The sequence below is a fragment of the Taeniopygia guttata genome, chromosome 3 (assembly GCF_048771995.1).
Source record: "Taeniopygia guttata chromosome 3, bTaeGut7.mat, whole genome shotgun sequence".
NCBI lineage: Eukaryota > Metazoa > Chordata > Aves > Passeriformes > Estrildidae > Taeniopygia > Taeniopygia guttata.
Window position 1 is genome coordinate 80,149,962 of NC_133027.1, and position 20,297 is coordinate 80,170,258.

The 20,297-nt window shown below is 43.1% G+C and overlaps 2 long non-coding RNA genes across 4 annotated transcripts in view; one reads left to right on the forward strand and one right to left on the reverse strand.

Moving 5' to 3' along the window:
* The window catches only part of LOC140683751 (uncharacterized), a 218,360-nt gene that overhangs the window by 126,960 nt on the left and 71,103 nt on the right, over positions 1 to 20,297 (forward strand). For all 3 annotated transcript variants that reach the window (XR_012055146.1, XR_012055147.1, XR_012055148.1), the window contains 2 exons: positions 5,660 to 5,727; positions 11,245 to 11,381. This is a non-coding gene — a long non-coding RNA (uncharacterized lncRNA). The remainder of the gene's footprint in view (positions 1 to 5,659; positions 5,728 to 11,244; positions 11,382 to 20,297) is intronic.
* On the reverse strand, positions 2,068 to 4,450 carry LOC121469740 (uncharacterized). Its single transcript, XR_005979916.2, has 2 exons — positions 3,789 to 4,450; positions 2,068 to 3,257 (listed from the first exon to the last, which is right to left on the reverse strand). It is a non-coding gene; the product is annotated as an uncharacterized lncRNA (long non-coding RNA).

Consider the following 20,297-nt stretch of genomic DNA (forward strand, 5'->3'; position numbering starts at 1 on the left):
CTAAGAAGATCAATCTAAGCTTTGTGCTACTCCCACTGCACCCCCTCCTGTCCCTTCCCCAATTACTTAAAAAATGATGATGCTTCTCTCTCTTTTGGTACTGTCATCCAACACCAAGTAGTCATTTAGCTTCTTTGCATTTGATTTGGCTGTTTTCTGCCACTCCTTTGTCCTAATATACTGGAGTGTGCTTGGGGACAAACCCGTGAGCAATTAGGCAGAACTCAGATATCTCCAAGTGCAGGCTGGAGAACTCAGTTATAATTAGAAAAACTCTGATGATAGTAAAGGAGTTGGTAGCATAAGCTACCAAATTTAGCTTCAGTCTTCTGATAGCTTTGATTCTAATATTCACTTTAAAATAATAAAAATATCCTAATAAAGAGGATTAATAAATAAATTTATAAGCTGGTCAAAAAAAAAGAAAAAAAAAAGGAATAATTTAAGATCTAACATCATCACCCAACCTGAAGGGAGCTAATTCTGGCTTTCAGTACTTTGGAAAGATTGTTTTCACACCCATGGCAATTGTTCCATGACTGCAAAAAATTCCCCATTGAAAAGGAAACATCCCTTTCCATACCTTCTGCTGGTTTATGCCTGTGAACCACAGCCTGGCTCTCGGTGCAGTGAATAATGAGAAGGTAGAAAAGGGGTAAGAAAGTGCAGGTGGGGAGCCCTGCCAAGCACAAAGCTTGTGACACCAGAGGGCAATGTTCTCTTGTTATATTGGTTGTGGTGCAAAACCACAAGCCTGAAGAAATTTGCATCAAAAGCTCTTTTTAAAAAGAGCAGTTTTGGAAAACTGTGGAAGTTTACGGCATTGTGTGCTGAGATAGACTATCAGTTCTGAAGCTTTGCAAGACATACAGGTACTGGCTATACAGAATGCTTTCTGTATAAAAAATCAATTTTTATGTTGGATTACATGTGCAATGTCAGCAGGCATGCAGTGTCAGGGGAAGCTGAAAATCTCAATCACATCTGTGCTCTGGGTGAACATAGTATAACAAATTTATGTTCACTTTCTTCTTTGAGTTCACAAAAAAACGATCACAACTCCTTCTTCAGCTAAAATGGAAAACAATTGCTTGTGTAGCCACTTGGTAAAAATTAAGGTTCTAATAAATTAAAAAGCATACGTGACGTTGAATGAAAAGTTAATGAGTCAGTAATGCTATGCTTTTCCTTAATGAAAGTATTAAAACAAGCATGCCCCCTTTTCCTTTGTGCCATTTCTACAGTGGTCTATTAGCTTCTCCCTTCCCTCCAAATAAAATAAGACAGCACTGTTAGCTGCCTGATCAGGGCTGTGCTAGAGCTTGTTGGAGCCCTGGGAAGGTGCATATGCCCAGGCAATGGACAACCCTTTTGGGCAGGCCCACTCTGGTACAGCACCACTGTCTGGGCTGTTAATATCTCTTTGATCTTTTTTATGGAAGATGTGAGAGGCAATCTTTCTGTAACTGGGGAATTAGATCTGTTAAGTGAACGAACACCTTGTGCAGAAATTAAAGGTAAATCAGAAAGGTATTATGAATGGCTTCAGGCGGGTGTGAGGGCGGTGTCTCTCAAACAGGATTTAAACATGGCAGCGTCAAGTGCTAATTTGCTGGTTTCTGCTCGTTCGTTACCTGGTTCTGCTGAACCAGAAGCAGACACCTAAAAATGGGCTTGTCAAAGTTTTAAAGGGTTAGATTTTTCTGAAGGGGAGGGAATATGAGTATGGAAATTCACAGAATCACAGAATAAGCTGATTTGGAAGGGATCCACAAGATTCATCAAGTCTAACTCCTGGCCTTGTGCAGGACATCCTAAAGTCACATTATGTGCCCAAGAGTGCTCACCAAACACTTCTGGAGCTCTGTCAGGCTGATGCTGTGACTACTTCCCTGGAGAGCCTGTGCCAGTGCCCAACCACTGTTGCCGTGCGAGATCGGCTCCGGGCGGACGCCTGTGGGCACGCACGGCGGGGGGTGGGGGTTGGGTAGACGGCGGCCGCTTTCCCCTTCGGCTCTGTGAGGCTCAGTCCACGCGGGAACAGACGAAATGGTGACACGGGGCTCGGGTGCAAAAACGTGTTTATTGTGGGAGCGTGTTCCCGAGACCCCAGGGGAGCGAGCAGGGCTCTCGGTTATACCCCATGCCGGGGGCGGGGGAAACCTGAGCCACAGCCAATGGGACGGGAGGCAGGGGACAGGGGCAGGGGACAGGGGCAGGGAAACCCCGGGGACCGCGATGGGAAAGCCGCGGGGGGGGGGTGGGGGGGGGGCAGGGGACAGGGACCGGACTGCATGGTGAGGGGGAGAGATAAGGGAACAAAGGGTCGGGACAAGGGACCGCGGGGGGAGGGGGGAGTGAAGGGGGGGAGAAGAGAAAATTACAAATCCTACAGCTCACTCTTTTGAAATTACATAATGAAAAGGGAGTTCTGAGGTAAAAACAAAATTAGCAATGTTACAAATTCGAGAGATCAGAAAGTGTTACACCAATCATAGTTACAATGAATGGGGCAAAAATCTTTTCCACATTACAATTTAAGATAAAGGGTACAAAATTATCATAAACACATTCTGTATCGAGGATGAAAGCAGGATTCATGACGCGGTGCTTGTGGTTTCCAAATACTAGCAGAGCACAAGCAGGCAGCAAACAGCGATGTGGTTTCTCCAATTTGATTGCGAAGTTGGCATCGCATTGTGGGTAGTAATTAGAGAGGATGATCTTTCCTTCTATAAGATATAACTCAATCCAAGAAGTTATTTCCAAATTATCACAAGCAATGGGGGAAAACTTGTATTGAAATAACAAGGGAATTTATGGCAAGGTACATTTAGGAGATGGGATAAAGGGGTGAACCTGGGCGCCACTGTTTCAGGGGAAGGAAAACAGTGGAGCCCCGGTACAGGTTTCCAGCTCCACTCCCTTCGAAGGGGCCCCCCCCACAGCAAAGGGGAAAGCTCTCTTACAAAGGGAGGTCCTCTAACGGAGGGACCCCTCCGGCGATACCTCCCATCAGAGGGGGAGCCAAAAGAAGGACTGAGGGATTAATCCAACCTCACCTCCCCCCAACAGGGGCTGGCTCGCTGCAGGATGGTGCAGTGCCATTGGGGGAAGGGTGGGGTGGGCGCGAAAACGTGGGCGGAAGAGAAGGATCAAGGCGGAAAAATGGGGTCCCTGTAGCTTGGCCAGCGCCATCTTGGGAGGGGTTGCCAGGTGCACTGCATCTCGCCTGGGGAGGCACGGCCAATGTCACCCTAAGGGAGGATAACAGCGTCCGGCAGGGCGCTTGGGGTGGCTCGGCCGCTGCCATCCCCAAAGGAGAAGGTTTGGGGAAGTCTGTGGGGAAAAGGGGAGGGAAAGCTTCACAGAAGCTGAGGGGAAAATCTATAGGAGAGGGGCCCGACGCGGCTGGAAGCTGACGAAATGCGTGGATGTGGAGGGCCTCTCTTGAGATGTTAAAAATTCTCCCATAGCTGATGTGTCGCCGTTTACAATTCTGTCCCATTGGTGTCCTTTCGACCCCCCCTGCCCCCACAGCCCAGAATAGGGAGGAGACAATAGAAAAGGCAGCTTTCCGAGAAAGAGAAGGAGCTTTCCAGTATGAGTTACCCCAAAAAGACCGAGCGAGGTTGCGTCCTCCTCGGAAAAGAAAACGCCTCCCGGCCGCCAGGGGCATGCAAGCCTACAGCCCCCGTATGGACGCAGACGGTGGTTAAAACGCAGAAAAGAAAAAAAGGTAGCTCAGCTGCCCGCCAGGGTCCCCACCCTGCTCTGACCCAACTTACCCTCTGGGCTCAGACGGGGAAATCTCTATCTCTCTCCTCGGTGGTGGAAAATCACACTAAACTGAGAACGTATTATTTCGCGGTTTGGCTTCTCCCAGAAGTCTGGGTGTTCCCGTTAACCAGAGCTCGCCCTTGAAACCCTGGGTTCGGCCACTATCAACCTCAGGTCCCCATTCAAATGCCGTCCCCCTGACGGGCCACTCTTCAAGCTCAGTCCATCAAGCCACTGCCAAACTGTCCTCTTTGTCCTCGGGTAAGTCTACCCCGCTCCCGGCCTCTGCAGTCTGGCTGCCCCCGCAGCGCGGCTGCTCTCGGGCGGGTTAGAGAGCATGCCGGCGAGGACCGAAGAGGGTCCCGGAGCTTCGAGTTTGTTTTCCGCCCGGTCAATCCACTCCTCTTAGAGTCTGCAGAGCTCTTGCGGCAGCAGAGTTCCTTTCTCTCTCCCCCCTTTCACAAATCGATGGAAATAACCGTCCTCTGCTACCATTTGTTGCCGTGCGAGATCGGCTCCAGGGGGACGCCTGTGAGCACGCACGGCGGGGGTGGGGGGGGGGGGTAGACGGCGGCCGCTTTCCCCTCGTCTCTGCGAGGCTCAGTCCACGCGGGAACAGACGAAATGGCGACACGGGGCTCGGGTGCAAACACGTGCTTATTGTGGGACCGTGTTCCTGAGACCCCGGGGGAGTGAGCGGGGCTCTCGGTTATATTCCGTGCCGGGGGCGGGGGGGAACCTGAGCCACAGCCAATGGGACGGGAGGCAGGGGACAGGGGCAGGGAAACCCTGGGGACCGCGATGGGAAAGACGCGGGGGGGTGGGGGGGGGGGGCAGGGGACACGGGGGTCGGGACAAAGGACCGCAGGGGGAAAGGGGAGTGAGGGGGGAAAGAAGAGAAAATTACAAATCCTACAAAGCACCCTCTGGGTGAAGAAACTTTTCTCAATATCCAGCCTAAACCTCCCCTGACACAACTTTAGGCCATTCCCTCAAGTCCTGTCACTGGGAACCCTAGAGAAGAGATCAGTGTCTGTCTGCCCCTCTCCTTCCCCTCGTGAGGAAGTTGTAACAGCAATGAGGTCTCCCCTCAGTCTCCTCTTCTCCAGGCTGAATAGACCAAGTGACCTCAGCTGTTCTCATACAGCTTCTCCTCAAGGCCCTTCACCATCTTACAGCTCTGCTTTGGACACTAACAGCTTTTTATCTTTCTTATATTGTGGTGCCCAAAACTGCACACAGGACCTGAGGTGAAGCCACACCAGTGCAGAGCAAAGTGAGACATGCTGGCTGTGACCAATGAATGCACTATTTTTCAGGTGTTTTTCAATACCTCCCAGAATAATCTCTGTATGGATCTGCCTTCATCTTGAAAGATCTTAAACTTTCTTCCTCTTCTGGGGATGGCCCAACTGCTTTGGGCAAAGGTAGGATGGACACTGAAGAGGCAGAGAAAAGACAAGAGGAGGGGAGCAAAGGTGTTTGAAGGTGTTCAATGGCTTATGCCCAGGTAATACCTCCATGGGTATGGCTGCTCAGCTCCAGAAAGCAGAGCTAAGGGGCAAACCAGAGGAATTGTATCGTGGAGTGGAGAAGATGATGAGGTGTGATGGTTCAGTGTTTCTCCTGGTGAAAGAACTACAGAGCATTGAGGAGAAGCAGTTGGTAATGAACTCAAAATAAACAAGATTTTCATAGACATTGTAAATGCTAGAAGCTTACATTGATTTGAGGAAAGCAATGCAGTACAGTAAGAACTATTTAACAGATAGATAATGCCTTTTTCTCAATGATCCATTAACTACAAAACTGTGGAGCTGGGAGTAACTAGTGGGAAAGCAAAACTGTAGGCTTTTCTTGTTTCTGTCCTCTTCTCTAGGTACCTGCTATGGCACCCTGATGGAGACAGCCCTGCAGGAGAGGGACTGCTGATTTGAGCTGGTACAGGTATAGCTTAATAATTTAATTCTACTTGCTCTTGCTTTTCCACTTTGTACTGGATCATGTCATTCCCTGATTTTGTAGAAGAAAGGCAGAGAGAATATGCATAACTTTGGTTAGAGGTTAAATTACTTGGTTCTTCTGCCTCCCCCTGCCATCCACAGATGCATCAAGCACATATTATCACTTTGTCTTAATTATCACATTATCTTCTGGGGAACTTAAGATATCTCCTTATGGCTTTTAAGCTTTACTGACCTTACTTGTGTGCAGGGATTATGTAGGAAACTTTGGAAGAAACACTAATTAAAACTCTGCAGATAAATAGAAAGGGGAATAAAATGTAGTAAGGCTTGGTCAGAGGCACACTGTGTCAGGCTATCCTGATGCCTGTCTAATCAAAGATTGATAGGAATCTTCATTTACGTTTCTAGAAAAAAAAAAGAAAAAAGAAAGCTGTGATTCTGTAGACAAAAGCAGTAGATCAAATCTATCTGACCTTGAGCAAAGTATCCGATACAGTGTCACATGGGAAATTATCAGCTAAAACAGTAAAGATGGAGATTATTACAGGAACTGAGATGTGGTAAGGAGCTCTCTAAATGAGAGATGACAATGAATCATGCTGTGAGGCAAATGATCAAGCTGAAAGAGGTTACTAAACAATTTACTCAAGGACTCTCTGGAAAAAGTTTGTTTACTATTTCTAATAAAGACCTTGGCATAAAAAACAGGAGCATGAAAATTGAATTGACTGACACATATAGGAATCATCTGTGGCATATGGTAGTATCAGAATCTTGTATACTGACATGGTGTGATATTGAGGACAACAGGGGTAGAAATGGGTACAGCAGGCTAAAGACATGTCTTAGGGCTAATAGCATGAGTCTGTGCTGGGATCTCAGTGGTGGGAAAGGATGTTTGGGAAAGCATCTTTAACTTCAAGAAGTCAAAATAATTTTGCTTAGTTAGGAATGTAAAATGATGTCTTGAATGGGGCTGGAGAGGGTGGTTCTCTCCTATATGCATGTCCCAGAGGACACTGCTGGAAACTGAAGAACTAGTTAAGCCAAATGATGTATTTACGATAAAACGATTTGGGATGAATCAGCCATAATTTAGTTGCAGTTGCCAAAAGGAAATATTTCTTAAGGTGGAGAGTATGGACCCATATTCTAGAAGGAAAAGTAAGGAGAGGAAAAAAAAATCTCACTTTAAGATTCATCATATAATAATGTCAACATCAATGACTGAAACTGGACTTAGTTGCTCAAAGCACTCATCCACTCCTTCCATCTTTGCAATCATTTGGTTAGTCAGTCTTGCTTTTATTCAAAGCACACTGAATTCTTGCAGTCAGATTGAGCAGGTTGAATGGAGAGTTGATATTCCAAATGCTTGTTGACACATTAACTAAGATACACACCCAGACAGGAATTCAATCAGGTCTTATACCACCCTTAGAATAATAAATAAATAAATGGAGAAAGACAGAACTTTCATTCTTTTCTCCTTCCAAATTCTTCTTCCTGCCTCTTGATGATGTGTTTTTCCTTTCAGGTCACACTGAGATAAGAGGTACAACAAGCTAGCATAGTGTCACATAGTGTAAGGGCTGGACAGATTGCTTGGGTTAGCCCATGAGACCCCTGGCATTTTTCAAGGTTGTGTGGTACATCACTTCTACTACCTTATTTTATAATGACTCACGTGTAAGGAAACTTTCCTGTCTGACTGTTCAGAGGGCACTCTGGTAGTCACACTTCACTGCTGGGATTGAAGCCCCATCTCAGTGGGTGGCTGTGGTAAGCCCATGGATGCCCTGCTTGGCTCCCTACACACACCCACCACAGTCACACTCTCAGATCAGATGTTGTTATTGGCTGTATTTCTCTTGCATCCCTAAAGCAATTTATTCATGATGCAGTAATGCTAGAACAACTCAAGCTGAGTGCCTCCAGGAAGGGATACCAAATAAAGTAACCCCTGCCTTCACAGTCTCTGCACATGAAAGTCTGGGCTCTTCCTGCTGAGTCCTCAGCTTCTGCTGTGTCTCTCTCTGTCTGGTCACCTGGCTGGGACACAGGTCTCTGTGCCCATTTTTGTGCAAAAGGGTTCAGTTCATGGCCTCTTACCTCGGCTCCTGCCCCCCAGAGCTCAATCTGCAGCTTGCGTACTGTGCTGCCTGCACTGAATGTATTCCTCACCATCTCATCTGGCACCTATGACCTGCAGGGCTTTTCATGTCCCTTGGAAGAAGAATTTGATTATTTCTATACAGCAAAGAATATAAAAATCATTGTAGCTGCTTTCCATGTTTAAGAACTGCCCTTAAGTTGATTTATGTCCCTATAAAATTTATTCAAAATTTTTCAGTGCTGCTGGCATATTTGAGACTGAGAACTTTGCACATCATACTTATTATTCCTGTTAATCTGTAGTTTGTTAATCACAAATTATATATAGTGACACACACATATATATATATATATACATGTGATATATAATAGGTGGCCAACAACAAAATTGCTGTTGCTGCTGTTTCCTAGCTAGATGGGTCATAGACCATCCAAACAATTTGAAAGAAACTACTGACCACTTCCCAAACAAATACTTCTGTGGCTGGGTAGGGTTTTGTGACAAATTTAATTTCCTCAACTACTTTTGACTACAGAAGTGTTCTGCAGATGAGTATTCACTGAAAATGGCTGGTGCTATGCTGCAGGTAAAACTGGAAAGGGCCGAGCATTTTAGTCCAAATGTTCAGTTGCAGGCTTCTCCCTCCTCAGCTTTACAGTTCTGTAACACTGCTGATAGCAGATTTAGTCAAAACTTTTAATCATCAGCTTTGGTAACTCCTGATCTTGTCAGCTCATGAGCCACTTCTATAAATTGTTCCCTTGAACAGAGAGTGGTCACAATTGCTGCTGTCTTGGGTAATTGCTACTATGTTCTATCTGACAATCATGATATGTGATCCTCATTACACCAGCTTCCACTGGAGATAGTCACAACATACAATGAGAGAAAGAAAGGGTACCTGACTTTCCCACATCTGTGCAAAGTGTGTGTGTGTGTGTTTTATGCCGACCAACGTGGGCACCTACAGATACAAGTTAATCTAATTCTTCATTGTTCTCAAACTGTGGGAGTGATTAACACATTCAAAATGAGAATGTTGTTTGCTTAGTTTTACATGTGTATAGCAGAACTAGGAACAATAGAAAAAATTACATCAAGTGCTACTTTGTTGTATTTCCCAGGACCTCAGGAAAAAGACCCCTGCAAGGATATGGACACAGCTTCTTTTTGTGCAGGCATTCAGATCAATACTGCATACCATCTGTTGAAATATAGTAACAAGTCTACATGGCACACTTCCATGTGATTTTTGTTCATTCCAAACACTGTAGCAAAACCAAAATCCTTTGAGGAATGGGAAGAATAAAGAAGCAGTGGATTTTCTGTGTGAGAAAAGCAAGATTTTCTATATCAGCAAATGTGAGAAGGAAAGCAAATGGGAAAATAAGCTGAGGAAAGTGGTGGAAATTCCTGTGTATGGATGATTCTTCCCTTCTTTATGTAAAATTTTTAGATGACTAGCATATTTAAAGCCTCTATGGGATAGTGAAGTTAAACACTGAATTTAAAGATGGAGAGCTGAATGAAAAATCCCCCTCATATATATTCTCTTGGACTGTCTATTTGCAAGCCTTTGACATAGTCCCATGTGGAATCTAAGCAAGGTGACTTCAGAGGCCACCCAAGAACCTTCTTAGCAGTCACATTTGCAAGCTGTGTACCTGCTGTCTGTCTGTGCCCATAGTGGTTTATTTCTCGCTGCTTGCTTTAGGTGCTCCTTAATTTCACAGATAACTGCATCTCCATGTGTAAAGTTTTCCAAGGAACCTGCTCCTGACTGTGCCCAGAATGGCAAATGCAGGTTTGGGCAGCCAGGCCCCAAAAGTTAAGTGAGATGCTACGGGCACACAGGGTGCAGTTGTCAAAGGTTTTCTCTATATGTTGGTGGTGGCATCATTGAAGTCTCAGCGTATCTGAGCAGCCAACTGGCTGTGCACTGTTACAGGACAAGGCAATGGCTCCACTGCCCTTGGCCAGGAGAAAGTGTTGGTGATACCATGGGACTTCCGTGTCAACTACATGTCTCTTTTGCCACAAACAAGAAAACAGTGGCTTGATAATTGAGGGGGTGAGGAGAGGTGGCTTTTTTCTCACACATTTATTAACCTGCAGTGCTACAGGTCTGCTGCCTTTATTGCTGCCCTGGTGTTTTGCATGGTGGGATGTGTCTGACTGTGCTGCTTTTAGCTCTGCCCCAGCTGCTTAGGCCGCACAGTAGATACTCCTGGCAGTGCAGCTTCAGGTCAGGGCTTGATTGCAGGTGTCTCTCAGATGGTTGTAGGATGAGGTAGCACCAAAGGAGGAATTAATTGGAACATCTCCTTTGGCCAATGTAGAATTATTCCCACTGCAAAGATATTGAAATGGAGGAATAACATTCTAGAAGCTGATTTTTCTCTCTTATTCTTTCTGTTTCCTCTCCTAGTGCTCACTTTGTTGCTACATCCTTTAGTTTTTCTCATTGCCTCCTCCCTTACCATTATCCCTGGTGCAATATCCCTGGTGTTGCATGCTTGAGAGTGAGAGAGGATACTGCTGATGCCAGAATCAATCTCTCAGATGCATAAAATCCTGTAGCCATGTGTGTATTGGCTGTCTGTACTATCCACAACAGAGACCACACTAGGAGCAGAGCAAGAAAGCAGCTAGGTGTTTAAGGATGTTTAAACTTACCAGAGCATATTTTCATTGTGAACAGAAGGAAAACTGTTATTTATATATCCCCTGAAAATATGGTTTTATTTGCAAGATTGCATAGCAACCATTAATCATTTTTTTCCTCCAACTCTTACCTGTGGGGATATATCCAAATCATAATCTCATACCTCTCAACAAACAACTTCTGAAGATTTCTTCTCTCATGATCTTGAGAGGCTGCAAAATGCCAAGCTTTTCAGATGGCACCCCTGTAAAATCTCTGTTCTATTTGCCTTTATTTCAGTGTCTACAAAGATTTGTATTTATGAGAATTTATGGTTTATTCTAGGCTTCTTCTCATTATTTTAAGATCTTGTTACTTGCACACAAAGCACTAGAGAGAGAACCTAGAGAAACAATGTGCAGTGTGAAAAGGGAGATCTTTTTTCTTGAGAGGGTTCAAATCTTGGAATATGTGGATAGCAGGTTTTTGTTTGCTGCTGAAGGGGGTACCGAATCCTTGACATGATTCATGGAGGAATTAAGCAGAGTCATGAGGCTGAGATTGCCTGGTAATAGAGAAATCATTATCACAACATATGAGCTGCTGGCAGTGGGTCTCACTACTATAGCCATCAGATCTAGGAATGTGCTCTGCAGGCTCTCCTTTTCAGTGAGGATGCTGTTTGTTTTTTCTGTTGCTTTCTTGCTTCTTTTTTCCTCCTTTTTCCTTGCCTTAAGGTGTTGCGGTGCGAGATCGGCTCCGGGCGGACGCCTGTGGGCACGGCGAGGAGAGAAGGAGAAGGCGGCTGCTTTCCCCTCGTCTCTGTGAGGCTCAGTCCACGCGGGAACAGACGAAATGGCGACATGGGGCTCAGGTGCAAACACGTGTTTATTGTGGGAGTGTGTTCCCCGAGACCCCGGGCACCGAGCGGGGCTCGGTTATACCCTGTGCCGGGGCGGGGGGGAACCTGAGCCGTGGCCAGTGGGACGGGGGCAGGGGACAGGGGCAGGGGACAGGGGCAGGGAAACCCCGGGGACCGCGATGGGAAAGCCGCGGGGGGAGGCAGGGACAGCCCGCATGGTGAGGGGAAAGGCGGCGGGGGCGGGGGACAGGGACCGGACCACGGTGAGAGGGAGAGATAAGGGAACGCAGGGTCGGGACAAGGGACCGTGGGGGGAAGGGGGAGTGAGACGGGAATGCAGGACAAAGGGGGAATGCGAGGGAAGGGGAATGGGGGTGGGGGGAGAAGAGAAAATTACAAATCCCGCAGCTCACTCTTTTGAAATTACATAAAGGAAAGGGAGTTCTGAGGTAAAAACAAAATTAGCAATGTTACAAATTCGAGAGACATCAGAAAGAGATACACCAATCATAGTTACAATGAATGGGGCAAAAATCTTTTCCACATTACAATTTAAGATAAAGGGTACAAAATTATCATAAACACATTCTGTATCGAAGATGAAAGCAGGATTCATGACGCGATGCTTGTGGTTTTTCGAATTTTAGCAGAGCAGAAGCAGGCAGCGAACAGCGATGTGGTTTCTCCAATTTGATTGCGAAGTTGGCATAGCAATGTGGGCAGTGATTAGAGAGGATGATCTTTCCTTCTATAAGATATAACTCAATCCAAGAAGTTATTTCCAAATTATCACAAGCAATGGGGAAAACTTGTATTGAAATAATAAGGGAACTTATGGCAAGGTACATTTAGGAGATGGGATAAAGGGGTGAACCTGGGCGCCACTGTTTCAGGGGAAGGAAAACAGTGGAGCCCCGGTACAGGTTTCCAGCCCCACTCCCTTCGAAGGCCCCCCCCCCCCCACCACAGTAAAGGGGAAAGCTCTCTTACAAAGGGAGGTCTTCTAACGGAGGGACCCCTCTGGCGATCCCTCCCATCAGAGGGGAGCCAGAAGAAGGACTGAGGGATTAATCCAACCTCACCTTCCCCCCAGTAGGGGCTGGCTCGCTGCAGGATGGTGCAGTGCCATTGGGGGAAGGGTGGGGCTGGCGGGAAAACGTGGGCGGAAGAGAAGGATCAAGGCGGGAAAATGGGGTCCCTGTAGCATGGCCAGCGCCATCTTGGGAGGGGTTGCCAGGTGCACTGCATCTCACCTGGGGCGGCACGGCCAATGCCACCCATAAGGGAGGGTAACAGTGACATGCCAGAAATCTTTCTTACCACAATCATACTTATAATAAAAATAGATGGCACTGAGGATCAAAAATGATGGAGCAGAACAGACAGTGGGATCATTGGGTTGAGACCTGGGCAGGATGCTGTGCCTGTGGGCTGAGGCATTGAGGTGTGCAGCAAAACTGTTAGCCATGATATCCGACATCTCATCTTGAATCTTTTACTCTATAAATGTTTGATCCAGTATATTTATCAACTCACATCAGATCAAATACTTCTTGGTAATTAATTTAGCGAAGAGCAGAAATCCATCAATAACTTCAGTGTGTGAATATATATGCTTTACTATCACTGTTTCTCAGACTAAAGTTACTTTGACAAGATCAATGCAGTCCTTGATCTTAAATATGAAGTCTTAAATATAAAGATATGAATCTGGAACTAAGAATGAGTAAACAACAAAAAATTAAAATAAAATGTAAAATTATTTTCTTGTTTCTACAATTTTTTTTTTCACCTTAAAATATTGAAAAGCTGATTACTTTGTTAATGGTTTTGTGAGAGTTTCTTATTAGTGCAAACAGGGATTATAGACATTTGGGGTCTTTTGAAACCTCCTCTTTCTCTACGTTGGAGCTCAGTAATAATGGGTAATTTTCTATATATGCTGTAGCACAGTAATTGTGCTGTTCTGAGTCTGTTATGTTCAGATTAGATTAAGCAGAGAAAATTGGTTCTTATCATAATGCTTCATTAAAATTTTAGAAGTAGGACAATACCAAATGAGAATTTGACTTTGTTATCTGCAGAAATATGAAGGCAGTTGCATTTATGCTATATATCATATCCAATTAGACTGTGCTTATGAAAACAGAAGAAGGGTTAGTCGGTTAGTCTTCAGTGTGACTTTTCACAAACATGTGTGATATTTTGTCATACAAAGTTCCAGCTGACAGCCTGTGCATCTCTGAAGTCTGGTTAAGCATCAGCTGGGGATCTCATGTGATGCATAGGTACCACTGGCAGTAACAAATTTCACTCCTGAAGAATTAAAGTATTGCATTTTTGTATTTTTTTGGAAGCTGCTCCTGCTGGCTTTCAAGTCAGTGGAAGATTAGCTGTTCATTTCACAGCCAGGAATGCCAGACTCTCAAAGCATACTTTGATTTGTTCTTAGATCTACCTCATAAATATGAATTTCCACACTTACCCAAACCAGTCTGGAAAACTCCTGGAAGCAGAGTGCTGTGTTGTAATGATAGCTCTCACTTCTGAAAGGGAGAGGGAAGAAGCCCAAGGGATCAGTCTTGGACAGCAGCTCTGCAGCTGTCTGTCAATTAAACATACATCTTTTCATCTGTCATATGCTTTCATGTGATCTTAAATTTCATAAACTGCCAAATTAAGAATTCAATAGTAAGTGGTAAATTGCAGTCCTTATTTTAACAACCAACAATTAGTCTAGCGAATGATGGGCTTTGATCTGCCTAAACTATTTTGGACATTAACAAAAAAAATAGTGAGACAAAATATTGGTCATAATGAGCCTCAGCTCAAAAATTTGTTTATTGTACTGTTAGTGAAAAATCTTTAGATGATGGTAATGCTACAGTTTGGTAGTCCTGGACTGGTCTACAGGAAGCCAGGTCTCTCCCATGCTCATTATTCTCAGTAGAATGAACAAGCAAAAGTGGGAATGTTTTTCCATGGCTGTATGGACTTTGTCTCAGCCTGCCATGCAGCAAGAAGCTCTCTTGATGTTCCAATTTGAAGCCAGGTTTTCTGTTGGGCCTCATTTTTCTTCTGTCCCAGCCTACAGGTTTTAGCGTGCGTAGAACTAAAGGACTCCTTTCATTAGCTCTTCATCACTTAGGAGTTGTCCTCATCCCCACAAATCTCAGTGGTCCCATTGGTCTCATGCTTTCAGAGATCAACCAGTACCTCCCTCAATACACACCCTACCCCAAAATTGCATATAATCTTAAAATCTGTATGAGATTTGATATTTAAACAAACCCCCCCCCAACAAATCCACAACACAAAAACCTCAGTTCCGTAAGAGCAGAGAGCTCCTATATCTCCTTTAGACCCATGTGTGTAGTTTCCCCCCGTCTCACAGCCCCCCACAGAATCCGACTAGCTCAGAGATAAGGGGCTGTGAGGGGAGGAATCTCAGGAGAGGGGATAGGTATTCAAAAGAGGCTCTTACCCCAGGGTAGGTTGGTACAGCTCTCTTTATTCTGTGGTGTCCATTGGAGAGCGGGGCAAAAGAGGAAGAACAGGAAATGTCAGGGAGTCTATATAGGTTTTGGACAGGGTGGGCTTTCCTGGCTCTCTGCCAACCCCGTTGGGGCAGGAAGGAGGGCTCCAGGGGTTATCTTGATCAGAGTCACAGGGTCCCGGGGGAAGGGGGGCACAGGGTGCCCATGAGCTCACTGTAACACATGTGTTTCACAAAAACAATATTTTGCGCTGCACAATAATAGTTTATAATAAGTTCTGCTAATACTGAACAGGGAGAAACACATGCCACTATCCTGATATGAAATGACACCATCAATGATAAAATTAATCTGTTAGAAGTTACTTACCTGCAAAGCAAAATATCTAAGATGTAAACATTTTCTTGCAAGAAGCCTTCTAATAAAATGATATGGCAGAAATGTACCTAAATCCTTTTAAACTCTATAAGGAAATGAGTTGATTATTAATTTTTGCTGGCACACTCCCTTTTTGTGAATGTTAACACTAAGATATACAGTTCTCTGCATTGGTTGCTCCAAGGAAAAAAAGTAGCTGTCCTTGCCTACTGATCTTTTCACCCTTTCTTGGAGAATGATCTAACATTTGTGGAACAGACATACTTGTGCATCCTTGAAGGAAGGTGGACAGGAAAGAGGGAACTGCCAAATTATTTGGATGTGTTATCACCAGAAAAATACCTTTTTAATAAAGAGACGTTGTATTACCATTTAAAACTATAACCTTTAACTGAGATTTACATCTTCATGACATCAAGGGATGCATTAAATATGTTTCCACTAAAATACAGAGCACTAGTGAGGTTCTCAAATGTACTGAAACTCAATTTGGAGTCATGGGACTTTAATACAAGAAAGATATTTTTACCCTTTATGGGAAATAGAGATTAGAAAATGTTTCATATTTTTTAAAAAATTAGGCCTATAGGAGAAGAATCCTTTATTTATAGCAACCTAACATTTTATGGCTCTACCAAATCCCCTCTGTTTTCAAAAGTATAAATAATTTCTTAGGTTGAGTTAACAGGACAAACTAATTGCTCTGTTCTCTCAGTTTTCAGTGCAACCTGTTGATAAACCCTCGCTGAACTGAATCTTGTTTTAGTTACACAGTTATAGTTTACACAAGTAATATTTTCCCCAATCCTCTAATACTTACAAACTTTACTTTTTTAATATGCTATTCATCCCTCTGAAAATCATCAGTGACATTCTGAAGGCGCCATATAAAAGACTCATCTCATTTGCTTTCATAATATTTTTGTACTTTTTTTTGTGTGTCTAAAGCTGATTTTTGGCTTCTTCATTCTCATCACCTCACGTCAGATGTACCTTGGCTGTCATGTGAGCTGCAGGTCACCTCTTCATCCTGCCTGCGCCACCCAGGGCAAATCTGTGTATGAAAAACCCTGTGTATAAAGCACCAGGAAGGCTCAGGATGTGCAAGAAGGCAGGAAGGCCCATCCAGCCCAAATGGAGGTGCCTGGCTTGGCTGTACTCATGGCATCCAGATGGCAGATTTTGCCAGATTGACTTCTCATTCCTGTTATAAGCAATTATCAGAGACTGCTCTGTTTTTCAACACAGATTGGAGGGTTAGGAATTTAATTGTTGTGATTCTCTGCACTTTAAAAAAAAAATCTAATTTATTTTTCAATCAATGAATGTCATAGGTAGTGATTGGCACCCATCTGCTTACATATCTGACCATTGTATACATTTAGTTGAAGTCTTCTGGAAACACAACAGACTTTAAATTTTTTTTTTGTTTTTTAAAGCATATTTATTTATAATTATTTTTTAGTATCAACTTCATAAGGGAACTTGCAAATTTTAATCTTAGGCTCCAGTACAACTGAAAATGTTGATATAAACATTGGTATAGCAGGCCCAAAGTGGGCCTTCTGTGATTATCATTTTATATGACTGTATGAAAAGGAAGTTAGCTTCAAAATGCATTATGAATCATGCAACTAAACAAAAAGAAAGCAATCTAGTTTTGCATTGGAAAATCAGGTATAAGCAGACAAAAAATCCAGATTTTTTTCTCATGACATGTTTTAGTCCCTCATAGTGCAGAACACAGAAATGTGATGTACTTAGTCACGCACATAATTCTGCCACCTTCAGTGAGACTCTTGCAAAGAGTCTGATTCCACCAATACAGGGATTGTAGCATTTCATATAACAAACCTCTAATAAATACATTTGTACAACAGGTCCTTGGTATTAAAAAATTTAGTATATCATAGTGATTTAAAATCTATCTCCTACGGAGAATCTGTAGGAGTTTTGTGAACAGAGAAAAATAATTTAAATATTATTAATAAACTGTAAGCAATCATTATATCTATAAATAGAATTAATTTTAATAGAAGAATAGGATTTTTATTAGTATTTTTATAATATGGATACACCTACTGTTTTGAAATCCACTCATTCCTCAGTTTATTCCTTATTCTTTTTCTTCATCCTTTACTCATTATGAAACCTTCTCCTGGGCTCCAGACACTCCTTTTCAATAATGTTTTGATTGTTTGTTTTCATAGATATAACTCTGGACATTCTCCCAATACAAAGGTTAATACTTCTCTTCTGTAAACACTGAAGCTCTTCCACTCATCTCCTCCCTACACAACACCACATTTAACCACACACCATTAGTTCCTGACTTTTTATGGCTCCCATCTCTAAGTTATTAGCTGTTTTCAGCAGCAAGGATGATTACAAAGTTGAGTCCTTACTGATATATGGCTATAGCATTTATATTAGTATTTAAATGCTATATATATATATGTCCTGTTCATTGAATGCAAGTTATCCCTAAGCAGGTGTGCACATCCTTTTAACTCTGCATCATATTGTGCAAAAGCATTTTTCAGAAGAATGGTGTACAGAATGAGAATAGCTGACTCATTGATATAATACTCATGTTTCTTGTCGTCATACTGATACCAGATATAGGAAACATCCTCATCTCTGAGGTTTTGGGGGCAGAGGCAGTGAAATGCTTTGGGTGGGACTTGCAGCAGCAGGATAAACAGCCCCAGGCAATGCCAACACTGCAAGGAGCTGCAGGGACAGCTCAACTTGGCTAAGTCCAAGCAGACACAGGGAGGAGTGTGGGACTGATGGTTTATTGCAGTGATGTGCTGGCTGTTTGAAAACAGTCCTTGAGATAAATGGGAGCTCAAGTCAGGCAGAAGTGCAACCCTTTGTAAGAGGTGACCAAAGTCTCGGAGGACTGTGTCCTGTGTGACTCAGGAATACAACATTTTATCTCTTCCAGCTCACTCACTCTGTCACATTGCCCTTTTCCCTATTTGGCACCTTAAAAGTACACTGCTAGAGCACTGCTACAAATTTAGCATGTTACTTTTTCACTTGGTTCACAGGTTTTCATGTTTTTGTGGCATTTCACACAGATCACTGAATAAGATGCCTGAAAAAGCTCTTGATCATATGATTAGTGGATTGTCTATTTAAATATTTTTTTTGTCCACACCATTAGAAACAAAATTTTTACTCTTTTTATTTTCCAGTAGACAAAAATAGGGCCTGGAGGAAAATCAAAATAAATGTTATCTAGATAACATATCTAAATGTTATTCTGCCTCAGTTTTAATGCATGTTTATGCATATTAAAATGTTTAAATATTAGGATCTTAAAAGCAATAGAAATCCAAACACTTGAATATTTCCATGTTCTTCCCTCTTATTGCTATGGGGCTACAGACTAAATTTGAGCAGAACTTGTAAGTCATTTTGTCCCTTGGGAAAGTTCATTCTTCCTGAAAAATGCTTCCTTCACTGAAAAATGGTGTTAACTCCCATTTGATCTTAGTTTGAACAGGAAAGGTAGAAAAATCAAGGTTTTCAAGCTGTGCTATCCACCAGTGATGGTGTCCTGCTGGTGCCTTGGGACTGAGGGACTGTGTGAGCTGCAGAACACTGCTTTGCTCAGGCTGGCATTGAAGACACTCAGAAACAGTGCTCTGGATTTCATGTATAATGCTAGGACAAACTAGCAATGCTGGTAAACCTGTGCCTCTGTAGAGGTAATATCTCTTTTTCAGCTGTACCTTCAAGTAATGAGCCCCATGGGACAGAATTATGTTATCATCTGGTACTGCTACTGCCTGGTGCTTTAATAATAATTCACAATATGATTTTCTTATCATCTTAATGAGGTGTTATTTCTCTTTTTAATACACATACAATGCTTTTGTTCCAGACATTATGAAATACGAAAAAACAGCCTACAGTATTGTCATTAGAAGAGACACAATTAACAATTAAGAAAGGAAGTGAACAGCCTGCAAGGAATCTGACAGAGTACCAAACCCATTGTGTGCAGGAGTCACGAGGCAGTGGCAGAGCACAGGGATGACAGCAGAGCCATGAGTACACCTGAAAGCATGCTTGTGAGACTGCAGGAGTTCATTCCATAATAAGTGAGTGTCTGCACTGAATGTAAGATTCTAGAGAAAGATGAGAAATCCTTTTTGACACATTAGATGGGTGTCTCAGGCTTTAGGGTGAAAAGTTGCATTTGTAAGATTAAAACTTGCAGCTCTCCTAGAGGCACTGAAGTGAATTACGATGACTTTTACATGCCTCTGTCACAACTCTGCTGATCTTTTGTCAGTTCAATTGCTGATTTTAATAAACTGGCTTGTAAGAAATTTCTTTTGTTCTCAAATACTATGTTCTCTTCAGCTCTGATTATTAATTGCAGTAAATAGCAATAAGTAAAATCAAAATTAATTACAACCCAAAAGAGTTAATAGTTTGACTCATGTAATCAGGATTATGACTGCACAACAAACTGCTGGCAGTCTCTGGTTCTTCATGGAGAGGTCTGTGAATTCCAAATGTTATTGCAATGCCTATTTGTTAGAAAATGTTTATTGTCTATCCTCACAATTAATTTATTTTCTGCTGCTTATTCTGCAACAAGAAATTAGATTATGACTGTTGTTTGTGATGTAAAACATCATTTGGAAGTTTACTCACTGAGAGTAAACATAGTTGTAGAAAATTATGCGTAAAGATAACTAGTGCCATGGAAATGCCCCACTGAAAATTCAGCGCCCATTCTTTGCTATCTAATCCCTATAGATTGATTTAGACTTAATTCAGAAGTCTTCTGCTGCATCTGACTGTGGAGTTTGTGCCCACATGAAGCCACAAGGGACAGAGAGTGAGCACGTGAGCAGATCTGGTTGTAAGTCGCAGCCTGCAAAGCATTTGCTTGGCTATCTGCCATTACCAGCATCTAATTAATACATTTACAGGAACGGAGGCCTCTGAAGAAATTGTAAACTGAAAAAGCAGATGAACTCTATTAGGGTTTATTGACCTCCATGAGTTCTGGATTAGACAGTCCAGC